The 26,481-nt window shown below is 41.0% G+C and overlaps 1 long non-coding RNA gene across 1 annotated transcript; it reads right to left on the reverse strand.

Moving 5' to 3' along the window:
• Positions 1 to 9,175: 9,175 nt before the first annotated feature.
• LOC139632006 (uncharacterized) lies at positions 9,176 to 26,015 on the reverse strand. Its single transcript, XR_011693479.1, has 2 exons — positions 20,657 to 26,015; positions 9,176 to 9,909 (listed from the first exon to the last, which is right to left on the reverse strand). It is a non-coding gene; the product is annotated as an uncharacterized lncRNA (long non-coding RNA).
• Positions 26,016 to 26,481: the final 466 nt, after the last annotated feature.

Raw genomic sequence — 26,481 nt, forward strand, 5'->3', positions numbered from 1 at the left:
TGCTGGATTGTAACTAACCCTGTGTTTTTAGGTGTAACTTAAGAAGAATATTTCATAGAATCAGGGGACTTAAAAGAGACAGAATAATAATAAAAAACTACCAAGATATCCTGACTTTTAGTTCCTAATACTTGTCAGAAACACTGAACTCTGCACTGCCTTAGATGCATCTTGATAATTTCTTTCACTGGCCTGGGAAATGCCCACATGATTTCAACTGCATATCCCCAGTTTGTAACCCAGGATTTCTGTTAAATAAATGGAGCATCCAAGCCCAGACTGAGATTATGTCACTGGATCAGTTTTTCAGACTTTACAAAGCTCCTACACAGCCACAGAAGATGTTACACAACTGTTTCCACAGGCTGATTATTGCTCTCAGTGTCTATTACATTGACTTTAACATGTAAGATCAGTGGAGTGTCCCTTTAAGAACTACAAACATGTATAGATGAGGTGTTGCGTGAACATAGTAGAGAGCAGCAATAATCTGCAGCAGGTCCTCTTCGAAATATTTGACTACACCCTGAAACAATCCTATTCAAAGGATCGTCTTTTACCCTCCTTAACCTCTTGATTAGGGCTGGGTTATGGATCAAGGGAATGTATCGCTGTAGCTATTAGTCATATCCAGGTGGCTGTAAGTTGCCAGTGGTGTCAGCAGTAATTTGACAGTATAGTTTTGATGAGACACTGACAAAGACAAGGCAAATCCTCCCATTCCCATGCTGTGAGCTAATTGAACTAATTGACCTGATAGACCAAACAGCCTTTGCAGATCTGTGCAGACCTAATCCTACTGTTTACTTTCAACAAGAGCTCATGCCCCTGATGAGATATGTACTAAAACATCCAGATCTCTCTCTCATTACCTTCTGCATGTCAAACAAAATGCAAACAGAGACTGTATACAGAAACATTCATTACAGGACATTATCATGAGGTAATTTCTGCTAATCCAAAACAAAATAGGGAATGTACAGGTCAAAACATTAAAACTCAATCCTATACTGCACTGACCAAAGTGAGTCTGAATATAATTTAATCTATATAATGAATTCTAGTCTTAAAACTCTGTTGCCACAGTAGCATGTTAACAAGCCCTGGCTACTTTGACTGGTTTCCATTTAGGAGCATGCAAATGCAGAGACATTAAAGACAATAAAATCGACCTAATTTACCAACTGAATTCTTTCCAGCAAACGGACATTCCCAACACCAGACGTACCAGATGCATGACATGATGAAAATTTCGTAGTAAAAAAAGTTTTGCAACATGTCTCTCCCGGTCTCATGTGTTACATTTAAACTAGGCCTTTGTACAAATGATTAATTAGAAAAGAGTTACTGCCATCATCTGCAAGGTACAGCAGCTCTTGTAGCTGCAATAAACACATACAATCTTTTTTTTGCTATGTAACAAGTTGATAATATTAATAATAAACCTTGATGAAAATAATCTAACGTGTTTTAAGCAAGGTAAAATTAACTTATTAGACATTTTTTTCTTTTATGATTTTACCATTGACTATATAGTCAATATGCTATCCACCCAAATAGCAGGTGTTACACTGGTACAGCTCATTCGAAATCAACAAATAAGAATTGTTTCATTATGTCATTTCATTATATCTGTGCTGCAGTTGTTATTCAACCTACTGCCAAAGTATTAATGTTGTGTTGTTTTCCAACTTGATTACCTTAATGGAATTGCTTTGGCTTACGTTTTATTGTCTGTCCTTTTCTGCTTTTTGTCAGCTACTAAATGCCATGAAGTCATCCTATTACAAAATCCTGATTGTGCTATCGTCATTACTCATTGTTTAAAGTAGTTCTGCGCTGTGATCAAGCTATGTGACCTTTTCTGATGGGCTAGTAGGGATATGAGAGGTGGAAGTGGGATATTGAATGTGATTGAAGTGCAGCCAACAGAGAGCAACAGGATCAACCTGAGTATTTCCCCCAACAAGCTGGACTAATCTGATGGTTGGACCAGGTCAAGGGATTAAACGAGTGGTGTTCAGCAGCCACCCTGTCTGACCTCAATACACTTAACCTGGCCCAGTCCTTAAGACAAATTGTCTACCTGTTCAGAAGCAGAAGGATAAAGCTGCAAAAAAGATGCAGGATCACTGCAATAGGACATAGAAAAGGTCCATTTGGGTGTGCAGTAACATATTTCTGTTCATTTATAATCCTTGGAATGTTGTACGGTGTTTATTTTATGGATAAATATCAAATTGTATTTTTAATATAAATTAAACCTAATTTCACCCCCTGTAGCACATCAGAAACTTGGTTTAACATTAAGCTTATAATTGGGTCTAAATGGGCCAATCTCTGAGCCATTGATGTACTTGCAGAGACACAGGATCAGGTCAGCTGCAGAGTACAAAAATGAAAAAGAGAAATTATTATCTTCTATTTTCTGAAATGTGCAACCTGTAAATTGACTCCTCCACATTTTAGTTTGCTTTTAACTTACCACTTCAGGATGCACTGTGTATCTTAACAAGGAGACAAGGCTGTATTGCTTTGGAGCTCTGGAGCTAAACCAAGTTATGTGAATAATGCATCGATCCAAGCCTTACAGTATCACAGCCCACTGGTACAGTCTGCATGACTGAGCACAAACCCAGTGAACTTGGAAATCTCTGCTAACACTCCTGGGAGAGATTATCCACTCAGAGACCCTATTTCAAATGCAATGTCATTTCCTGACCAGGGAAGATCAGTGGAATAGCCAGACATTTGACTGGAGAACCTGATGGTGAGCACGCCCTTGTGGGAGACTGCTGAGTCTGATGGGCTTTAATGTGGACCATGTGCTCGCATAGGGCAGGACGACACTGAGCTGGTCCTGGTCTTCACGAGCAACTATTGACAATTTCCTCAAGTATGCGTGAGATGCACACAGAGAGGACACTCCCAGATACTCACACAAACACACACACACACACACACACACACACACACACACACACACACACACACACACACTTTTTCCATCCAAGTGAAGTTGTCGCATGCAGCTAGAATCAAAGGTCAGCCTGCTCTCACATGGGTGCTGCATGTGGTGAGCAGACACACATATATTCACTATCTATCTATCTATCTATCTATCTATCTATCTATCTATCTATCTATCTATCTATCTATCTATCTATCTATCTATCTATCTATCTGTTTAAGAAAAGAAAAGGATAAGAAAACACTGGTTATCGCTCTGCTCTTGCGTGCTGAACCTTCCTGCTTAAAACACTAGAAAACTGCCTCTGGTCATGGGCATGCGTCCAAAGGAAGACACTAGAGAATGGGTTCAGCTTCCACTTTTTAACTTGAGTTAAATTAGCGGAAGCTTGGAGGTGGCCTACATTCACTACTTACACCAAGAGGAAAAAAAACCCACTTCTGAATATCTGTATATTTGCATGTTGAAGTATAATTTCTTTCTCATTTCCTCTAAAATACCTAGTTGTTACCCCCTTGTTCCTCATGGTCTGGTTTTCTTCCACTGTACATACATTTATGTACTATGGAACAATTATGTTTTTTTCTTTCAGATTTATGGATTAATGTCAAGCTGTTTGTCATTAACACCATCAGTGACATTTATTATACTCAGAACCAAGATATAAGAGGAGAACTGAAGCTGAAGCTAAAGCATGGAGCCAGTTAGCTTAGCTTAGCATAAATACTGCAAACAGTGGGAAACAGCTAGCCTTGGTTGGGCACAGATACTTCCAAGATTCATAAATATGATTGTTGCCAAGCGACCAGCAAGGACTCCATGGTGATATTGATCTTCTTATCTAACTCCCAGCAAGAAAACAAGTATACATGTTTCCCTAAACGTCGAACTATGTCTTTAATCTCATAATGTGATTTCACCTACAAGTGCTAATCATGCACTCAAGATAAATTACGGTAATCGACCTATTTCAGTAATGTGAGGGTGAGTGGAAAGGTATAGCTGAACACTGTGTGTCCCTTATAAGTGATTGTGTCCGTGGTTTGCATGCGTGCTGCACAGGCTTGAACTGTATCTAAAAAAGAGCCAATGTTTGCTGTCCCTTTCTAAGTGCTAATAAGCAACAGTAGCTTAGAAATCCTAGACAGCCCCACTTTCACCAGTCTCTCTCTGCCTCTCTCTCTTACAAGGGATTAAGTTGTCAGGTTACATTGAACTCCGAGAGCCCTCCACCCAGACAAAACCATCTTAAGGTGCAGGCCGTCCAGTTATTTATAACTCTGTTGGGTAAGCCTCCACTCTCTACGGCCCACTTCAGCACATTGACATGTATGGGCCTCTGTGTTCGGCTTTATTATCAAAGGGGATCACATCACACTGGCTGTTTTTGTGAGTGTGTTTTCATCCATGCTATATTGAAAAACTGTTCGATACTATAGCTACATGTTTCTGTGAGTGTATGTGTGTGTGTGTGTGTGTGTGTGTGTGTGTGTGTTCCGGCCCATCACAGCCATTTAACAAGATTGTCTGGCCACCACTGCTCAGACTTTCCAAAGAATTACATAATAGGCCTTCACTGAAGAGCACCAGACTGACAAGAGCACCTTTCCTGACGTCACTGCACACACACACACACACAGACACACCATACACACACACACACACACACACACACAGAGTAAATTTGGAGTGCAGGGTGCAGGCAGCAGATTGCAGACACACAATGCCGGTGCTCTTTCCTTTTGTTACACTGTCCTGCGTCCCACTCTCTCTTCCTTTCCCACTTTCTCTCACTTTCGCCTCACGGCCCACCTATCTGGAACTACCGTCTATTTTGGGAGCCCGGTGCCGGCCAAGTATCGGCTGCAATGTGTAGAACACATCACGGGTAGGGGCCCCTTTGAGACAGGATGCGTTCTGGCTTAAGCACCGTGGTGAGTGGGTGTAGGCTACCTTGTATAATCTTTCTATCCTTGGCTGTACATTGGTTTCAAATCACATTTTAAATCTTCACCTTCACATTAAATTCACATTAAATGACATTTTTATCTTGATTTAGCATTAGAGAACTATTATGTTAGATATAAGGGTTAAAAGTAAGATCTTTGGTGCAACTCAAACTCTGCTTTAGTGATTCCTCTTCTCATTCACACCTGTGGGTTTCCACAGTCAAAACATTCATGCAACAATGATTAGTTAGTTTTCTTTAGCTTTATATGAAGGCTGAACCATTTTTGCAGAGAGAGGTGCCAGTGATATGCTCCTCATACTGAAGTTCCTCATGTGATTTATGGTCATCTTCACTGTACAGTGAAATATGACAAAACCCCTCAAAGACAGTTATTGAATGTTTCAATAAATTACTTTATTCATTGTTCATTTATCAAAGCAGGGCAGCCCCCCATAAAACAGCTGCATGAGACAAAACAGAGGACCACGGTGATAAATCTACATTTAAAATAAGACTGTAGAACCCTTAAGAGACACAGCAGAGAAAAACCAGACCTCACCACATTTTAGCTGCTGACATTTCTACAATTACTTCTCAATTCTCATGAGTGGGTTACTGACATTTTTGTGCATTTTCAGATTTTACTATATTTCATGCAAGTGAATACTCCTATTAAATCAATGTGTTTATTTCCAAAATTATTTTACTTTTTTTTTTTTTTTTTTTTTTTTTAACTCTTGAGAGTCTGTCTAGTAATCTGTGAATAATGTAACTTTGTTTAAATATCATGTAGAGACAAGCTGAGAGAACCAGTTGAAAGTGCTGATGTGGGGCTTTCACAAAGTATCTCATTTATGTCTGGAGACCATAACTTTTTTTTTCTCTTATTCTTTTACATGTAAATTGGCTGTATTATAGTTTTATATAATATATCTGTCTGTTGTATTTGTGTGTGTACATACTTATAAAATACTGATAAAATATATATTTTTTCATGATAATAATAATAATATTTTGAGTTATACAGGGTATTTGCTTGTTTCAATTGTTTTCCATTTTGGTTTCCTAGAATCTTAGTTAAACTGACAAAACAGCGACAACAATGAATGATCAGAAAGTCTGCAAAAGCTTTACACTTACATCTTTTTTTTATCACTTCTCTTGCTCATTTCTCTTCTCCTTCTCTTTTTTCTGTTTTTACTTAATGTCCTTCACAGCATAAAATATATATTTATATATATTTTTTGTTTTCAAATCAAAGACTATACAGCTGTTGCCCAGACAGAGAGCATTTCTTATATTTAGCTTTGTGGGTTGTGTAATGGCCCCTGAAATTGTAGTTTTGGAAGAATGAGCCAACAGTTCCAGACATCATAGTTTACCTCTGCATCAGCTGAAAAGAAACAGTATTTCTCACTTCAGCTAACCATTGCTCTGCCACTGATATTTTTTCCGCGGCTCGATCTTGCAAAGGCTCCAGTGTGAAGCACTGAACCGGAAGTCCCTTCATTTTTTAATAAAAACTTGTCTAAAATAATAAAACACGGATTTTATTGGAGCGCTGTGTTTTCATGAGGTGACAGTGCACTTGGGACCTCATTAAAATTCACTTGGAGGGAGAAGATTCTTTTACTTCAGCCTACACCTAATTTAAAAGAAATAAAAAAATACACTTTGCATATTATTTGAGGGGATAAGCTTCATTTCCCCAGATTTGAAATGTCCTGAAGGAGCTGCCACAGATAAATCAAGACTTTTCATATCGAATAGCAGACCACATGATAGACAATACACAGTACAGCTCTCTATATGTCTCCATCAAAAGTGACAAGCTGGCAGGGAGCTGGAGACTATTCCACAAACTCACATAATCACATTTGATTTTGTAAGTCACAGTCAAATATGAGTTGAAACTACAGAAACATGAGTTTGAGTTTATAGAGTCAATATGTGTCTATTCACTTGATCACCTCCCAAATCAGAAAACATTTAATGACATAAAAAGAGGACAGCACAGTGACTGCAAGACAATTATAGAGATGTTTTTGTTTTAAACTTGTTTCAAAGCTGATGTCTTTTGTGAAACAATCTCTTTGTTTTTTTTTTGTTTTTTTTTTATCTTTTTTTAATACCAGGGACAATGATGATGGAAAGAAGTCCAGACAACTATTATCCTGTACCCAACAAGTAAAAACATTCGAACAATGTTAATAAACCAAAGAAAAGAACCAAATAGGAAATCGGTTAATGTTGTTTAATAATACAAGAAGTTTTTAATATTCAAAATATGTGTTTAGTAAAGTTAACATAGGTTAGGCACCAAAACTTCAATATTTTTTTCATACTTACACAACCTAAAGAGCTTAAAACACATCCCTGATCAATCCAGTTAACTGATTATCACGCTTCATTTGTAACAGATTAAACATTTCTAAATTTTGTGTTTAGTGGTGCATTAGTGTGTGTGTGTGTGTGTGTGTGTGTATGATCCCCTGATTTAGTTCCTGCTTTAGGCCACAAGATGCACTTTTCCCTCTGGGGCTAAAGGTCATGGAGGATTGCGGGAGCACGCTGCGCCACAGCCTGCGGTTGCGTCACCACCAGTATTGAGTCAGGTGCACTCCCAAGGATCTCACTGCCAGCTGCCGTCGAGGCAGGGATAATCTGCCTAAGCAGCTTTCACATGATTTCACCCACAGGGAAGAATTTAGGGGAGGTTTGTAAACCTCTTCAGACCTGGCCTTGGAGCTTCTTCCTGCTTTGACTTAAGAGGTGAACAAGGGCTGTACAGCAGACACTACACCAGAGAATACTTCAGTCTCAGAAAACCCTTTGCTCATTTGCAATTTCTTCATACCTGCACACACACACACACACACACACACACACACATACACACACACGCATCTTGTCCATTAGCTCTTTGTTCTCTTCCTTTCTACTTCAAAGTGTGCCTAAAACACATCACCTATCACTCCATTAGCCATTACACTGAAAGCACCACTATGAGATGCATTGTGATAAGGAACATTAGACCAGATGTTATATAGATGTCCTGAGAGAGAATTTCTCAGGACACAGAGATATATCACAGAGTTACATTTATCCACTGGAATAGACTGTAGGAACTTTCTCTGACCTTCTCAGTGAGGGTGAGATGAACCTGAACAGATGAAGTTAATCTACTAACAGCCAGGGGTCAGAGTCAGTGGCCCGATGTCTGATGAATATATGCTGTGCAAAGATGGTATTACATATTCAAAGGGCACAGGCAACCCTGTCCTTGGAAGAAGAACTGTCCCAGTGAGTCCTTTGTGTCCAAGCAAATCTCTGGCTTTTGGATCTTGATCGCATTGCAGATCAAAATCTTCAACTGCTTGTTTTTGGAAATAAAGCCCAAACTGACACAATAAGCAAGTTAAACAAAAAAAAAAAACAAAACTACTTCCTAGGTTGAAAAAAAAAATTGAAATCGAGAAGAGAAAAGATTTAAACCTTAAAACCCTGATGTGAAAAAAAAGATAGTATCTACTTTTCCTCTGCCTCTTTCTGGATGTCTTATCTCTCACTGAGTTCAAGCAGCCCCTCAATAGCTGAAACAGATTATAGCCTGCTGAGCTGTTTGTGCACTAACTAACCCTCAGCAGTTGCCTGTCTGACGCTGATTAAAATGTTGCAATAGTGAAAAAAATATTGGTTAAATAACAGCAAACTTTAACTTACTGTAAGTGCAATTTTAATGCCATAGCATGAACAGTACAGTGAACAGTACAGATGTTGCAGCTTACTGTGGCACTTAAATGAGTCATTGTTAATATTGTTAGCTTCACTTCATCTGTGCTTTTCTATATTTAAATCTAAGTGCACACTGTAAACAGCCTGCTTTGTGCTATTAAAGCGACCTGGAATCTTAACCAAAAACAAGTCAAACATTGTGATCATTTCAGTCCATGTTAAGTGGCAGGTGCCTGAGAAAATAACTGCACTACAATAACATATTATGGTGCAGCGCTGGTCACAATCTCATGTTCAGATACAGTAAATTGCTTGAGTAAGGGCTTGCTATTACTGCTCACAGAGCAGCTCACGCCTTAAGAAGATTATTGTTTATGTTCCCTGTGGCAGTATAATGTATGTGTCCAACAGGAAGTGTGTTAGGTAAGTCCATAAGCCTGGAGCCTGGAGTGCATAACATGTGAGTCTGAACCTCAAGTTGAACACAAGGAGACTGACAAATGTCAAAAACAAAGCACTTATGCAGTGGTATAATTTAATGTTGATTTAACTTTTGTGATAATGTTGTTAAAAGTTCACTTTTTTGAAATTGCTTAAGAGAGATCCAGGACGCTAATGTTAGTCATCAACGTTCACAGATCTCAATTCAGTAGTTTTACTGAGAGAGGTTACGAAAGCTTAAAATGTATAAACACAAAAGCACACAATTTTTGTACTATTAACACTTTTCTTCTTCTCAGTGTAGCACGGTACAAAATTATACAGCCTCAATTCCACATTCAAATGCTTGACACTTAATAATAAGGTCTTTGCTGTAAATAATAAATATATTATGATTGAGGCTGTGTAGGCTGGCTCAGCACTCCTTTGATGATGCTCCTCTCTGTCTGCAGCAGCTGCCTGTTGGTCTCTTTCAGTGATGCTGTTCTGCTTTCTCACCTTGCACAGCTGGCACAGCAGCTGGCAGAGGTACAGGTACAGGCCACCTGAGTTTAGTGGCACGGGTTTGGCACATCTGGCTGGGGAAAAAGGGAGGAAATGAGGATTGGATGCACACACATATCTGTGCATTCAAATACGTATGAGCAGAAAGCACAATGGTCACATCCTGTTGGGTCAGGTGGATCCATCTTACTGTAGGTGCTTCTCCTCCCAGGTCTTACGCATCCCTCCTTCCACAATCTCTTAATGCACTCACAGGCCGATTCCCTGCAAGTGGATCAGGCAGGCGAGTCACTAACCTGAAACAAATCTACAGAGCACACAAGGTCAGGGCGTGACCCTTATATGCACTGTTATGGTGTATTAATGCGGGGTACTGGCAGTGCCACTTGAAGAGGATGTACAGGAAAGAGAGTGGAATAATCCCATGTTTGTGTTTCCCGTGTGTGTGTGTGTGTCTGTCCGTCTGTCACTGGCATGGTGGAGGATTGTGGGGTGGAAGGGGATGAGGAAAAGGTTTGCCAAGCGTAAGGACATGGACGTAAAGAGGAGTAGACAAGAAGATAAGGAGATTGGGGCACAGACAGAGAGCTAGGAGCCAGAGCACATTAAAGGTAGTTGATAAAGAAGATGATGTACTTCAGACAGGCTGAGGAGGGAGTCTGCCCAGTTCTTGGTTCCATCTGTGGTGTTAAGTAAGAGCTCGAGGAGTGAGAGAAGGCAGCCAAGAGCATGTGTGCAAAGGGAGAGTAAGCCGGGGCATCTGGTTTTGTTAAGGCCCCAGAACATTCCTTCCCTCTGTTCGACTCTGGCTGGCAGCTTTTAAAGGGACACGTTCGCACTCATATCCTGCTCTGGGCATTGCCCTTTCTCTTGAAGTTTGATTTGTGAGTGCTGAGGGTCACAGACAAGATGTCTGTCTGTCTGCTTCTATGTGTGCTCTCCTGCATGACACTCAGGGTCGTTACAGAGGAGAAAAGTCACATGTCTTTCATGACACGGAGTAAAAGCAGAAACACGTTGATGACAGCAGACCTCAGCTGCCAATCCGTTTATTTAAGTGTCGTTAGTTCGGGGGTTTTCTCAATATTCATTAAGCACACAAATACAGAGCTCATAAAAGGGCATGACGACTATCCACTGACACAACTAGCAATACGTTTTCTAAAAATGTATCAACAATGATAAAGACAAAGTGGAGCCACTTTGTCAGTGCTTTGATATTAGAATGATTCTTAGCCTTTAACTTTATTAACTCTGGCTGTGATTGCTGATCGACTGGGCTCCCAGCATTAGCCGACAGTTTATAAACTCTGTCAGAGGTTCGTGTATCAACTCTGAACAGATTATCTTTAGGTGAAATTTCACTGGAAAATTTGGAATTCCTAAGAAAACCATTTCCGATGTTTGTTTTCCTATAAAATTTGAGCGAGTAGGGGAAAAAAAGACTTAAATATGACTGCTGATACTTGACTAAAATGTGTTTTTGAGATGATGCAAGCCAGGTGAAACTTACAATTGTGCAAACATTGTAAAACATAACTATTACTACTATCATAAAAACTAAGCCTAAATGACAGAGAAGAGTTGTTTATCCTTTCATTTCTCTCTCCCCTTTCAATAAATCAAAATATTAATCTATAACAAAGAGAAAAAGTTGTCAGGTGTTTTGTTCCATTATAGTATTATTATGTTATAGCACTCATTATACTTCCATGTCTCAGTCTTGCTTCAATAATTAAAAAATGATTAAAAAGAATATACATTTTAAAATTATATTCAATAATATCATTTTACACAGCAAAAAAAGAAAGGTCGGAGATGAGTTCCATGATGCAATACTTTTGTTACATGATACAGCAGGTGTCATGGCATGAATCTTAACACATGAACATGCTGCATTAAGTGACAGGGTTTCCACGCAGGGAGGGACTGTGCTCATTATTTTCTATGACGGTCAAAGGCTGGATTTGATTCTGTCGTTATCCTCGGGTCATTCTTTGGGATGGACGAGTCTTCAGTGCAGGAAAGAGCCGACCACAACAGTTCTTCAGCTGGCAGCTTTAGTTGGTACATGAGGACATAAAGCTTGCCAGTGAAGAACTGCTGTAGGTCAGCCAGTGAGCACCTTACGGCCACCGCGCATTTATACATACCCCATAACCTGAAGAATAATAGACACATGATCAGTGAAGTTGAGCACAGTTTCTCCTGAAAGCGACATTTTGAAGCTTTGATTTCAGTCCGCTGCTCGCTGCCATCTGTAACTGAGGCTAATAGGATGAGACACCTGTCAATCAAGCAAATGCATCCTAAACATACATCTCCTTTATGAAACAGTAACTCTCTTAATCACCACCAAATTAGTGAGTTAAATAAACTGTTGGGTGCGAGTTCGTTTCTCACAGAAAATAAATGACCTTGACCTTTCCAGATAAAAATATGCAGTTAGAGATTTTTTGGAGCCAGCATTTAGCTCTATCTTAAGGCGCTTCCACATTGCCTTCAGCTTTTGGCTATGGTGGTTGCTGCTTGGCAGTCAAACACACAGACACACACACACACACACACACACACACACACACACACACACACACACACACACACACACACCTTCTCTCTGTGCTAGCTTTAAGGGCGACTTGTTGTGGGAAAGAGGTGAGGAGGTAGAGAGAAAGATACAAGAGAAGAAAACTCTATAACATTCTTTTGTCCTTATTTGTGAATACTGTGGTTTACAGAGTCTTTAAATGTGCACACACGCATAAACAAACAAGCTGCGTGTGCGCACCGGCATGGAGCTAGCCTGCATCAGACATGCCAGCCTACTGTTTTAGCATTCTCTCTGCTTCGGCTCTAATTGAATACAGAAGTCTTTGCTAGCTAGATAGCTTGGCCTCTGGTTACAGCCTGGATCTCCTGATAGAAAACAGCTCTTGTCCCGTGGGGCAGTTCAGTTTACAGCAGCCATACAGGGCTGAATGAAGGAATTTTCCTTTTAGTTTAGATACTTCCACTCCCTTGGGTGTGTGACTGCTTCACTAACATGTCAAGTATTTTGTTATTTCACCTTGAGAAAACCCCACAAATTTCCATCCCAATGAATGTCAGTTTAAGAAATGTTGGTAGAAGGATGAAGCCCTCAAGAGTAATGACACAGGCCAATTTGGTTCATCAACTTCTTTGCTATGAAGTTGTTTTGAAAGTTTAACCATAGCCTAATCAAGTGTTAGAGATTAAAAGTGACAAGAAAACCCTTTATGTGATGTACCACTTAAACATCCCCTTTCAGGCGGCCACTGTGTAATACTTACGAGTAGCCCAGGATTTGTCTTGCCTGGATTCCATTCAGCTGGACTGACTTCAACTATTGCAGTCAGTCAGTCTGAAAAAGCCTTTCCCTAGCAGCATTTTCTTTCACAGTTCAAGGACAGGACTTTGGGCAAACTAGCTCTCAGCAGCACCACGAACCCAGCAACCCCTAGAAACTCAACGAACCCCACGCTGCTCTGAGCAACAGTGGAAAGCTCTGGACTGCAGAGACACACACACACACACACACACGCAAACACACATACTCTCAATGTGACCGAGACTAGTTTGAGAGAGAATTCTGAATGGGTTGTGGGCCTTGATCTTGTACTGAATCCAGACGGATCCATTGTGGCTGTGTAATACTGGAGATGAGATCCAGGGTAAAGGCTTTACTTTTGTTTTCATTGAGCAAATTTGTAAAGAGGCAACTGATAGCTCCACTGACCAGAGAAGATTAGTTTCTTCTGGTGTCTGCCAGATTGTATTTAAACTGGCCAAATGATTGCAGTTTTACTCAAGGATGAAAAAAGGGGTAAAGAGATAAAAGGAATAAATGCAGAGAGAAAAGGACAGCAGAAAGATCAGCAAACACTAATCAGGTCAGAGATCAGCACTGCTACCAGGAAGCACGCTGGTGACCATGTAATAACTCTAGTATGACACAGGCTGATCTAAGAACAAATCTAACAAATCTTAAGTTCTGCAATATATTTTGAATCAAATTGCTTGCTAACCCTGGTAATCAAAAGTATCAGCTGTACACAGAAGAGTCTGAGTAAAGTTGTAGCTTTAGCTACAAATGTAACACCCAACAGTATGAAGAGTGTTGTCCACACACACACACACACACACACACACACACACACACACACACACACACACACACAACTTGTACTATCTTTGTGAGTACAGTCATTGACATAATGTATTCCGTAGCCCCTTACCCTAACCTTAACCATCACAACTGAGTGTCTAACCCTAACCCTGACCCTAACCTTAACCTAAACCTAATTCTAACCATAACTCTAAAACCAAGTCTTAACCCTCAAAATGTGATTTTAAGGTGTTTCAAAAAGTGAGGACCGGCCAAAATGTCCTCACTTTCCCAAAATGTCCTCACTCTGTTAGTAAAATACTTTTTTTGGTCCTTATTATGGAGCAAGTACAAGTACACACACACACACACACACACACACACACTTATGCTGCAGTAGGAAGAGAAAAATGGTTATGACACCCTTTTCATTAACTTGTCCCTACTTTGTATGATGTGTGAATTTTATTACAATTATTTCAGCCTGATGTAATTTGCAGTCATTATATGCTGAGGCTGCTGTAGCGTCATCTGCAACATCAACTCAAACATCAAATGCTTATGTATTAAAATCTGAATCAGAAAATTCAATGGTAAGTCTTGTTTTCTTTACTGTCTGGACATGCAAGGTTGAAGGGGAAATTGAAAGAAGCACAAGAATGAGAAGCAAAAGGTGCAAAACAAACAGGGCTATATGAACTTAATTTGCATCCTCATTATACACCAACTACATGCATTGGTTGGGTTTTCACATAGCATAAGAAATTGGGTTTTGCCTCTGGCAAACTACAAAAGCCTGTTGAGACAGAGAGCTGCAGTTTTTTTTTTCCTCGTAAATGTAATTTTCAACCCCTATTATTCCTTAGCTATGTTCCCTCTCCGCTCACGATATGTTAAGCATGCACACAACACGCACACAGCGGCCATCCCAGAGTGGAGAACACAGTGTACCAGAGGAGTGATTTATTACACAGAGCTGACGATTCCCAGGACAATTACACCCAGCCTAAGCAACAGGCTGAAAATGGCTCCTCAGAGTTTGTGCGCACAAACACACAAACACACCAGAAGCAGACAGTGCGTGTGTATGAGTGATTCAATCACTGTTGGCAGTGTGGAAGTGATAACTTAAGTCATGGAGAACAAGACCTACTGTCTTTGTTATTCTTAGGTTAACATGCACACAGAGAAACATGCCATATATGTTTGCATCTCACATGTTTTCAGCTTTTCCTGAGGCAGCTCAGTGGACAGATGGACTAAATATCTGCTAAGCCCCAAAGGCAAGGACAAAAGGTGTGTTCAGCAGTGATGGGGATGAGGTGTTGGAGCCCTCGTGGTTAGGATGACAGCAAATGTTTAAATGGAAGTGAGGTTTAATAAAAGTAACACTTTAACCAAAGTGCTCTAAAATCCTAAGTCACCGTGATACTTTTAAAAATAAATCCCAACCTATTGTTGGTTTCCAAATCAGCCAAGGTCAACACACCCTCATACAAACGTAATTTGAATTCACACAATGAGCGCTCCCTTTGGGGCATGGGAAACACCCTTTTTATTTCCAGCACGACCGAACTTGTTTGGGGGTTCGGTTTGAGCTGTAATGGTCTTTCTCTGTAAATTTAACTGATATCTAATTGCTAAAGTATGGCTAAAAAAACACACTGAAGACGGAGAATGGATTACATCTATGAATGTTTGCCAATATCAACATATCCCAGAGGGCGTGCAGGGAATGACTTGGCCAAGACAAAAGAATGGGAAGTCCCGTGAATCATTCTAAGAATGCAATGTCTTATCCAAAATTGATAGCAAAAAATGCATCCAGTCTATATTGTGACATTTGTACAGTTTCAGTGTTTCATGTGAAAAACTGGTAATAGAAGGTAAATGTTTGTCCTGCAACATGAGATGGCAAAAGGATAACACAGGGATACTAAAAATCACCACGCAAAGATTTAAGTCAGACTGCATGCTGTATGTCAATGTATGGCTAATACTATAGTTGAGTTTAGTATGGTTAGGCAGGATAATCTTACATGTGTGCTTGCTGTGTAATGAGGATCAGCGGCTTTGCAACAGATTCTGACAAGTCTCTTATCTTTCCACCAAAGGCATCAACAATATCCATTTCACAAGCAGCATCATCCAGCTCCCGTTGTTTATGGTATTGCACTAATCTAAACTATTTTCCCTTGAAAGCTGTGAGCTTGGCAAAACAGCAACCACTAGCTTTGTTACAGCAACCTTATGGCACACTCCAGAGTAATTGGCTCAGTACCAACACAACAGTCGCACATATCCAAGTCCAATTTGTCCAATATCAAATTGTTCCTCTTGTTCCTCAAAAGACTATTAATAGACAAAATGAATTTGTAACATTTATAGGGATTCAGCGCTTTGGCTTTAGCTTCTCCCAACCATAACGTTCATGGGAGCTGAGATCGTTCATTAACAGAAAAAATTAAATGTATGGCCTGGCAAACATTATAAATGTAAATGTAGGCTACAAAAATAATGCAAAAAATTTGGTCACTGATATCTATTTTAGAATTTGCCAACAATCTATAATCAATAATGTAGATTCTGTAAATTCATATGTTAGGAAAAGGCCTTTGTTCATTCAAGCCACCTCGATCTCAAACTATAGAAAGGCTTCCTTCACTTCAGCATTCTTTTAAGACTATACTGAACAAAGCGATGACCATCTGCGTGACTGGAAACCATGCAGTACTCAGTCAGCTGTGTCCTTTGCATTCAAATCAAGATCCTATGTTTGTAACCGTCCCGCTCTGAGAATGCAGAAACTATTTATAGCCACATTCAGTGTCTGAATTAGTGGCAACTGGACAAAAGTAACTGGGACCATTAAAATTCTACACATGCATTCCCCAGTATGTACACACACACAGGTGCACCCACTGACAGTGTGGAGTGCCATTGCCACAACTTTGAATGGTCTGCACTTGATCATCTGTGCACCCTACAGCCCCCATAAAGCCTTTTCCTGAGGCCTTGACAAATTGCTTTCAAGTCAAGAGTGGATCAATATATTTGCCAGTGCTTTCCTCCTACAGCCTTGAATGGGATTAGTGGGTAGAAAGAGGAATAAATTTCAAGAAAGATGTATAGACACACAAACACACACAAGCTAATTTTGTTGAAGTGTAATTCTGGTGGGGAGGCATGCTAAGACTAGCACTCTGTCATAGTATGTTCATCATTCGTACTGCGGGCTTCTCAAAATGACCGAGGTGGGGAGCGGCTGGGCCCAGTCGCTGTGAGTGTGTGTCTGTGTGTGTGTGTGTGTGTGTGTGAGAGGGATAATGTGTATGCATGAGGCATATGAGCGAGCAAATGTATGCATGCATGTTAAGAGGGGGGAGCAAAGTCCACACCCTGTTTTATAGAAACGCAACCGGCTCATTCACTCACAACACACATATGCACACCATGTGAATTATGAAATGCCATTTGACACTTGCTGACACAAAATGAATGAGTCTGTATGTGTGTGTGTGTATATGCATGTATTGTATAATTTCCATTTGTGCCCTCAGCTGCTGTTTATCTGGATGTGAATTAATAATTAAAAATGAAACCAGGAACATGCATCAGGCGTTCTTTAAATGTGGACTGAGGCCCCGTAAAAGCCCAATGTGTGCCTCATAAGAGGTTCTTTCTGGTACATCTGTTCTCCTGGTAGGAAACATCCAGTAATGTCCCAAAGTGCGGTAATAAGAAGGTTTCTTCTAATTTGGGGGCTGAAGGATGGGTGAAGGGTGAAGGAGTGGGATGCAGAGAAAGACAGCAGTTAGGGTGGGGCCCATGAAACAAGGCATAAACAAGTGACTCAGCCACATGCGCACACACAAGTATGCATCTCGAAATCACATTTTTGCTCCAAAAATACACATCCAACTTCAACAACCTGACAGCAATTATGCTATAGTCATTATTCACACACATGTGAAATTTTGCAGTAGGCTTTGATCCAGACAGCACAGCTTGTTAATGCACCGATTTCCTGGAAGTGCACAGGGTTGTTTGCTTAAGGAAGAGATGATGTGAACTGGCAGGAAGTAAGCAGGTGGGAAAAAGGAAGAGGAAATGGCGCTTCCAGTAACGTCTTATACCAGCATCTGTGGCCAGGAATGCATGAGAACAGCATGGAGTCTGAGTCTGAGTGTGTGTGTGTGTGTGTGTGTGTGTGTGTAGGATGAGAGAGTTGAGATGGTATCTGCCTCAGTGATGTCATAAAGTGTGAAGCAGACAACCTGCCACTAGACACAGATGAGACAATGACGCAGTATGTCTCTGAATCTGCGTACGGACGTGTGTGTGTGTGTGCGTGTCTAATGCGAGCTCCCTGGAAAGGACACCTAGTGTCAAATTTTCTACATGTATGCACACATACACAGACACAAGGAGGATCAAATAATCCTTTGGAAAATATAGCTGAACAGGAGGGAGAGAAAAAGCTCCTCAGACACTGAGATACAGAAACAGAGGGGTGGAAGCAGGGGTGTGAACGCTGGGTAAAGGGGCCCAACATAAAGAAAAGATTTGTGTGCTTCGTCTGGCTGTCATCTCCCTTCCTACCACTGGGAAGAAGTGTGTCAAAGAGTACATTGTTTCCCTCTATGTATCTGTTTGTGTCCATCCCTTGCTCTGGCTAAATGCCGCTGTAGTCCCCATGAATTCAGCCTCCCTCTCTCCCTCTCTTTCTGTATATATATCCTTTGTCACCCTCCCCCTCTAACTAGCAGTTTAGTTAGCGTGCTGAAAGACAGGAAATGCCTGTAGGGCAAATGAATAAGAAGCAGCAGCTGCCCATGCGTGGTACAAATCCAGAGAATCTCCTCAGTGTCATCCCTTCACCCCACCCAGAAGATAAAAAACAGGACTGAAACACGCCATAGACCATCTCCAATGAGCAAAGTCATTTTCTTTTTTACTTTTTAAACCACAAAAGTTACTTGCCTAAGTAGTAAAAAGCAAAAAAAAAAAAAAAAAGACAGACACTGTTAGTACTCACTGGTGAACATACACAGCTAAAGAGTCACGTTTCCCTCAGGAGCTGGTGGAGACCAAAACAGAGTTAAAAGGAGAGTAGATATGGGGCTTAGATTCATCAGGTGGCCACAGGGACTACTTCAAAAACTAAATGATGTATAAAGATAGATAGGACCAAACTTTCCTTCCTTCTCCTCTTCATTGTGTGTAACGGTTGATTGTGTACAGTTCAGTGTTGTTTAAATGTTTTATTGCAGAACATGAATTGGTCTTTGTTTCAGGAGTTAAAACTCTGCAGGAATCCATAGTGTCTGTCCTGCTACTACCCATTACTGTCCTCTTTCTTGAGGTTCACTCAAAACTCGGAGAAACTCAACAGGGGGAAGAGTTGAAGAGGAGAAATGGGGAAAAGCCAAAAATTCGCCTGGGTTTAAGGACTGGATGGAGCTACATCTATCACTTACATCTGTCTTTTGTGATTGACTAATGGCTCTTTACTGGACAGTTAACATTAGATTTTTCTCAGCCAACCATACTATGTTAACCTGGGCCTTTCACACTTGGTTCTTCATTGTATGAGCTAAATTTCATAAATTTGATGGAAAAGAATTAAGAACCACAAGTCTATCACACCGACAGAAGGTTGGGTTGTTCGATAAGAAACTGACCACTCAACCATAGACTCATCACACTCCAGTGGACATTGTGTGTATGTGTCTGTAGGGGGCATGACCGGGGTATGTTGGCCTTAAAAAAAGACAGAATGTTTGTATAAGTGCGTGTATCTGTGTGTGAGTGTGTTTCCTGCTGTTCTGGCCCCAGCTGTACCCAGATGGCCTGAGAGCACAGAGTGCTAAGCTAACAGAGACGAGAACGAGAAAGAGGCATTCACCCTGAGTGGGTGAGCAAGAGGAACACTGTGGTCTGATACCCCACAAAGAAAGGCACCACCTCTACACCATTTACCTCATGAACCGAACCTCTGGACAAACATAATAATACAAATTCACATTTCAATATCCTCTATTACACTGTACAGGCATTTACTGAATATGTTAGACATGACATGAAGTTGGGATCCAACAGGTTAAAGTCTTGAATGGTACTGATGGATTAGGTTACCATATGACAAGACTGTAATTACTGACGCATTTACTCAGGCAAAAACCAACCAGCTCGAGTCTAAATGCTCTTTATTTGAAGTTACTTGCATCCTGACATTTAAAGGCATTTAATAAAGACATTTTCGTTAATTATCAGGTCTCTGGCTGTCTGGTAAATTATTTTTGGTTCAAAACAAATTACAGCGGCAACGAGTACCTAATTCCTTTTTTGTTTTTTTTTTAAATTACAGCAGATGAGACATCACATCTGGATTAATCAGGTGTGTTCTGGTATTAAAAAGGGTAGTCACACACTTTAAAAACTCCATAGCTGCAACTAATAATCATTTGCATGATCAATTCATCTGTCACTTATTTGTTGATTAATTGGCAAATCTATTAGTCTATTAATTGCAAAAAAAAGGCAGAGGTGACATCTGTATCTTGTTTCATTCAACTAACAATCCAAAACTCAAAGATATTCAATTTCAAATTAACAGAGAGAAGCAGAAAAGCTTCTCAAACGAACCATAAATAAATATTCCAGTATATATATATATATAATATTACAGTATATCAAATATTTGATATTTGATTAAAATATTGATTGAATATTGATTATCAGAAGATTTTAAGGTTCATTTTCTGTCAAGCAGCTAATCGTTTCAGCTTTATTTGAAGCAAATTCTTCACAATACTGCATATGAAAAGACATCATGGCAGCACAATAGAGTGATGTGCAAGTGTAGTTAGTCAATATACTGATAACACCAGTGTAGTTCACACTCAAGGAACCATCTTATACTCACCATGAATGTGTCTGTCTGCAGTATCCTGAAGAAAACCACTTGGTCAAGGAAACGATTTTTTGGAGTATCTACCTGTCTTTAGTACTCCTTTTAGCTTGTCCCCATCTTCTCCACACTCATTTCTCATGCTCTCTGTTAGGCTCGCTTCTTATGCCTTCCGAGCTTTCATTCCACTCCGTCTCCCTTTCACCTTTTGTGATCTCTTTTGTCCTTGAGTATCATCACTCTTGCTCTACCTTCACTTTATCCCTTCCTCTCCTCCTTATTCTGCTCTGCTCTCTCTGTGTCTTTAGGTTGGTCAGTTCAGCAAGGCCGAGTTACATTCCTGGGATGCCTGCTACATATGGTCCACATTCCAGCCAGTCTGCCGAGAGGCCCACCGCTCCTCACCGCTGGCCCTGCAGAGACCAGCCCACAGCTAAGTGTGCTACAGCATTGCTTCAGCCTAAAATAATCTTAACACGGCTTTAGTTTAGCTCAGCCTGTGCCTGCATGAGGCTAGACCTTATTAAGCCTCACAAATTAAGAAACTCAGATCTAAACCTGAGCCAACAATGACTTTTCATTTAGCTCTCTCACTTTGCATACAGGCTACTGTGGTTTCTTTCTCTGTATTTCTTTATCCTCAGGTTACTCATTCTGTCTCTATCTATATACGTGTGTGTGTGCAGATTGTACACGCCACAATAGTCCCTGTTCTTTAACTAGGTCACCTACAGAAAAGTGTAAAAGACTACACCTTTTAACTTCATATAGAACCTTTCCAGAAACTTACAAATAATGCCAGGATTACTCCACCAAACTAGAGTATGTTAACTCATTACACCTTTATTTACCAGATGAAACAATGCATCTGGTGTTAGTGTTGCATTTTTCCTGCTAGAGAGAACTTTTCCAGTGGACAGGCACACATAGTGCAACATGTGTTGTCCATATGAGTATGGGGCTGGTCTGGTAAACCACACACAGCCCTGCTGAGGAGTGGTGACAGTCTCTCTCCGTATGGAGCGCTTGCAATATAATGTGGGACACATTTGGATTACTGCTAGCACTACTTCACCAACTACTATACCTCAGACTTTGCCATGCAATACACACACACACACACACACACTCATCCTTGTCCTGCGCATGTGTGCACATGCAAACACAGACACAGAGGATGTCTCTCTCCATCAGACGATACCATGAATGCACCGATGCACAGCATGACAACACCTGCCAAGGAGCTTTGGTTTTCTTAACCAGATGCAGACACACATCCTTTCAGCCCAACTGGTCCTGTTGAAGGTTTCTTCCTGGTAAAACACTTTTTCCTCTCAACTGTCATCAAATACTCGCTCATTGGGTTTTTCTTTATAATATTATAAGGTCTTAACCTTACCTTAGGTGCCTAGAGAAAATGTATGTGGTGATTTGACACTATACAAAAAACAAAACAAAACAAAACCCCCCCCAACAATTCTATATTTATTAACCTCTTACAACTGTACATGAATATTAGAAGCAACATTTAAATATTCAACAAACCATGCTGTATGCATCCTAAAAGCACGTAAAGTGTTAGCCTAAGCTAGTGAATGTTAGCCCTATGAGGCTGTCTGGGTGTGTCCATAAAAATGTGCTACCTCACTGCAGCTACCGCATCTCCTCCGCAGATCCTCCCTTCTCTGATTGGCTATCAATAACAGTCAATGTTCAGTCCTGCTCAATTACACCAAATCACTTGATGGGCTAGTCATTCATAAGCTAAGTTAGCAGAGGAGGGGTGACTCATCAAATGACACATTTTTATATTCTATGGTTCTGATCAATGTCAGCAGCGCTGACAGGGTAAAACGGTTCCAGATCCTTCTGTGGTTATTTTGGAAAGTTAAGTAAAAGGCCTGTTTGTCAGGAAAAACTCTTCCCAATTTGCAGACCCACAAATATACATATATTGCATAAAATATAACAAATACTCAAATACACATATGCAAAGATAAATGCTTTCATATGCACTCAAAATAATGACTTTCAGGATGACTTGACATTTGACTCTAGAGAATAGGGCACAAGGACATTAAATTGCTGCCACAAACACTGGATTCCCATCTTTCTCCCCTCTTACATGCCCTTTCTGTGTGTGTCTGTGTCTGGGGAGTGGCGCAATGGACGTCACTGCTGGACTGCTGTATTAATCACATCTAGCCACGCAGAGATAACGACAGTGCCGGCTAACCACGAATGCACACATACGTAGTTCAAACCAATGTGGCTAAACAATCAGAGCCCAGACAAAGCAAACAGTCAAACAAGATGGCGAAGGGGAAGAAAAAAAGAGGCTCATTGGAGAGAGGAGTAACTTCTTTATGGTACAGAGTGGTACACTATTCTGTACAGTATGTAACAGCAGAATATTTGTAGTGGTGAAAAAGGATTTTATCTGACCAGCAATTCAAATGGGGATTCATAAAGTCATTAAATCCCTGACCAATCAACAATCATTATAGCTACTGAGGCTGCAGATTCAGTTCCTTTTTAAAGTGAAAAACATGACATTAATGTGCATATCTCGTGCAGTTAAAATCCTTATAAATTCACTATGACACTTCAACAATAACAACAGTTTCACATCCTTTTCAGTACCAGACTTTTAACACTCATAATACGCCATTGTAACCAAAGTCAATGAGGCCTTGTAAATACATTATCACACTCCTATATAGGAGAAACTAGTTCCAACACAGCGCTTCCTGTATGGAATGTGGGTGGGGCATATCCTGGGACTCCGATTTTATTACCACCGAGATTAATTCTTATTAAAACAAATAAATTAAAAAAAAAAAAAAACCCAGGGCCTGGACATTTGAATGGTGGGATCCTCATAATCCAGATGTGTCCAGTGGCCCAGACTCTGACTGGCCTGCAGCATCATGTATAATTCACTATTCATAGCCAAAGAGAGGATAATTACAGCAGGCCTGGCACTTTTGAGGAAAGGGCAGGCAGTGGGGGGAAACAGAGCTGAACCCTATGCAACTAACAAGCATTTTCCAGAGCATCTCCAGCCTGAAAAGTGCATTTGTCTTTGAGACATCATGTCAGGACGAGGGGGAACAAAGAGAAAAAAAGGACATTACTACTTTTTCAATTTAACCATGTAAGCTTGTGAGGCCCCCAGAAAATAAGCAGCAAAGAGACCCTAATGAATCCTTCAGAACTACAGTCTGCGGAAAAAAGGTATTGGCCAACAGAAATGGCCACGATTTACACAAGGTCAAACTATCCATCAGAAGCTTTTATGTCGTGCAAATATCAGAGACGACAAGGTCTGAGCTGGCGTTTGGCTGACACAGATAAGATGCAGGTGGAAAAAGCTACTGGTTGCTGAACAGAATGCAAAGATGGGGAGATACAGCACAGCAGCCAGTCCACACTAAATTATAACCAGACTCAATGCAGTTTTCTACCAAAGAATTTGAGCTTTGGAGCCTGAGTGTTGATAAGTTGTCATATGTTTACACATTGCCTTCCTTAATGTTGAAATCTTTAAACTGAGATTGCATAAGCAAAGGTTCGAGAGCTCTGAACACCGCTTTTAAGATTACATAACCCCTTCCACTAGAATTCATAGAAAATTGGATTTGGGAGGGGGGCAGAGTACATAGACTGTCTAAACTTGCAACAGGCTGATGAGCACAGTGCAACAACCAGGGTGCCAGTTTAAAAAAAAAAAAAAAAGAAAAGAAAAGAAAGGGAGCAAGCAACGGACAACAAAGGCAAAGTTTTGGGATATAAAAACTGCAAAATGCCCCAATATGTCACATGGATACACTTAATTTTAGCATTCCACAGGTTGACTCAAATACAACCCTTACCTCCATCAATTAACACCCCTGCAGATTTCCTGGAAGTAGATCCTGGTGGTGTGACCTAAAGTTGGTAAAGACAAGAAGATCAACTGTAGGCACCTGGAGATACTGAGGGAGGAAACAGCATAAGACAAGCTTGAAAGGGGAAATGAATGACACGGAGAGAGAGAGTGTGTGAGAGAGAGAGAGAGAGAGAGAGAGAGAGAGAGAGAGAGGAGGGGGCAACTCTCCACATCCATGTTGCGCTACAAAGGGTGGGGCCTTGAGGAATTCACTCTATCTGCTTTCCTCTCGACTTGAAGCTTATCTTAATTAGAGCACACGGGGTCAGTCTGCCTGTGCACCCAATTATGACTGAGTTAGACGCATCGCAATACTACGGAATGACTCCTCGATATTCTCGGACAAGTCGAGCGGACTATTGCTAATGTGAACCCAACTCTTACGTCTCCCCGTCCTTCCCTGCTGGATTTAGCCTCATTCAACGCCCAAACGTTTGCCCGGCTGAAGACACACCCTCCCCATCATTTTCTAGTTATATACTCGCACTGTCTCGTAGGCAGATACGGAAAATAAAGATTTCATACAGGCCTCGACCGACCGACCGACACACCACCATCAGTGCCAGATCATTCCGTTTCTTCAGTTTGAACACCCACCGCATCCTAATACCACGATAAAAGACGATGAGATGCCTTTAAGATCGCACCGTAGCGCGCCCTGTTCTGTGGCCTTTAAATGTCACCTCCGCTGAAAAAGTTTGCAAAATGTATTTGACAGTCGCACTTACTTTGATTCAGGTGAATCCACTGGCTCCAACGGGGCACTTGTCTCTATGGTCACACTATGTCAAATATGCGCAATTTGTGCCGCGCTTTGGTGAGATTTGTGGATCATTGGGCTCTGTTCGGACTGTTTCCCCCACGCCCAGTTTGCCTGTGGCATTCAGCAGAGCTGGCTACTGTAAAGTTGCCACGTCCGTTACATATCAGACTTATGAAACCAATACGAGCTCCCAAGCAATAAAAAAAAAAACCAAAAAAAAAACACCCGACTTACTTCCTAACTGCGTAATAGTCCAATTGATCTGGGGTACTGCGAAGGATTTAAGATAAAAGATGCGCACATCAAGATGGCAATACATTTGTTATGTAATATCTTCCTTAATGAAAATGACTGAGGAGAATCTTTAAAGCCGCTGGCAGATATAACAGTCTCGACCCTGACTGGCCACTCTGGAGGAGACACAGTCGTTTTTCTAACATTTTTCGGAGCAGAAGCCTCACGCAGACCTTCAGCCACACCTTAACTCTCAATCAATTTTTTTTCTGACAGTTCCAGAGGTTTCGACGAGACGCGAAGCCTGCAAGTTCACCCTGACAAGCCTGCCGCTTTGTGTCTACCGTGCGCTCCGGTGTTAACCTTTAAACCTGTGAAAAGAGAAATGAAAACGGTCCATTCTGAGTATCCGGTTGGCCGGTCCCACCCCAAGCTGCTCGCTGCTCCTCGGGGCTCCCTCCCCGGTCTCTCTCTCCGGTCCAACTCCTCTCTTCAAACCGGCTTCTCACTCCGATCAGCTGGCAGGGCCGTGACGTCAACGTGCACGACCGGCCAATCAGACGCAAACCGGAAAAATCACTGCTGACGCCCACTGACCACGCAGGATGACGATCAGGTGCATTGACCAATGGCAGCGCAGATCTCTGTGAGAACTAAGGCGGGCACTAGAAATGGTGAGCAATGGGATTACATCCGCCCATGGGAGGCGTTTTATCCTCTGACCTATGAGGTGTTGCGAAGTATTATGTGTGAAGTGTTGGGAACTTTTTCAACACCAGTAAGCTACAGATGAAATAGAAATTATAGATAGTTGAAGTAATGAAATGTCTTGACTTGATGTTGCTGTAGGTAATGACAGGTCCCCAGTCAACACTTCATAACGTCAGCTGGCACTGTTAATGCTATTTTCAG

This window comes from Trachinotus anak, unplaced genomic scaffold (genome assembly GCF_046630095.1).
Source record: "Trachinotus anak isolate AG129_WGS33_773 ecotype Australia unplaced genomic scaffold, CSIRO_AGI_Tana_v1 ptg000014l, whole genome shotgun sequence".
Taxonomy (NCBI): Eukaryota; Metazoa; Chordata; class Actinopteri; order Carangiformes; family Carangidae; genus Trachinotus; species Trachinotus anak.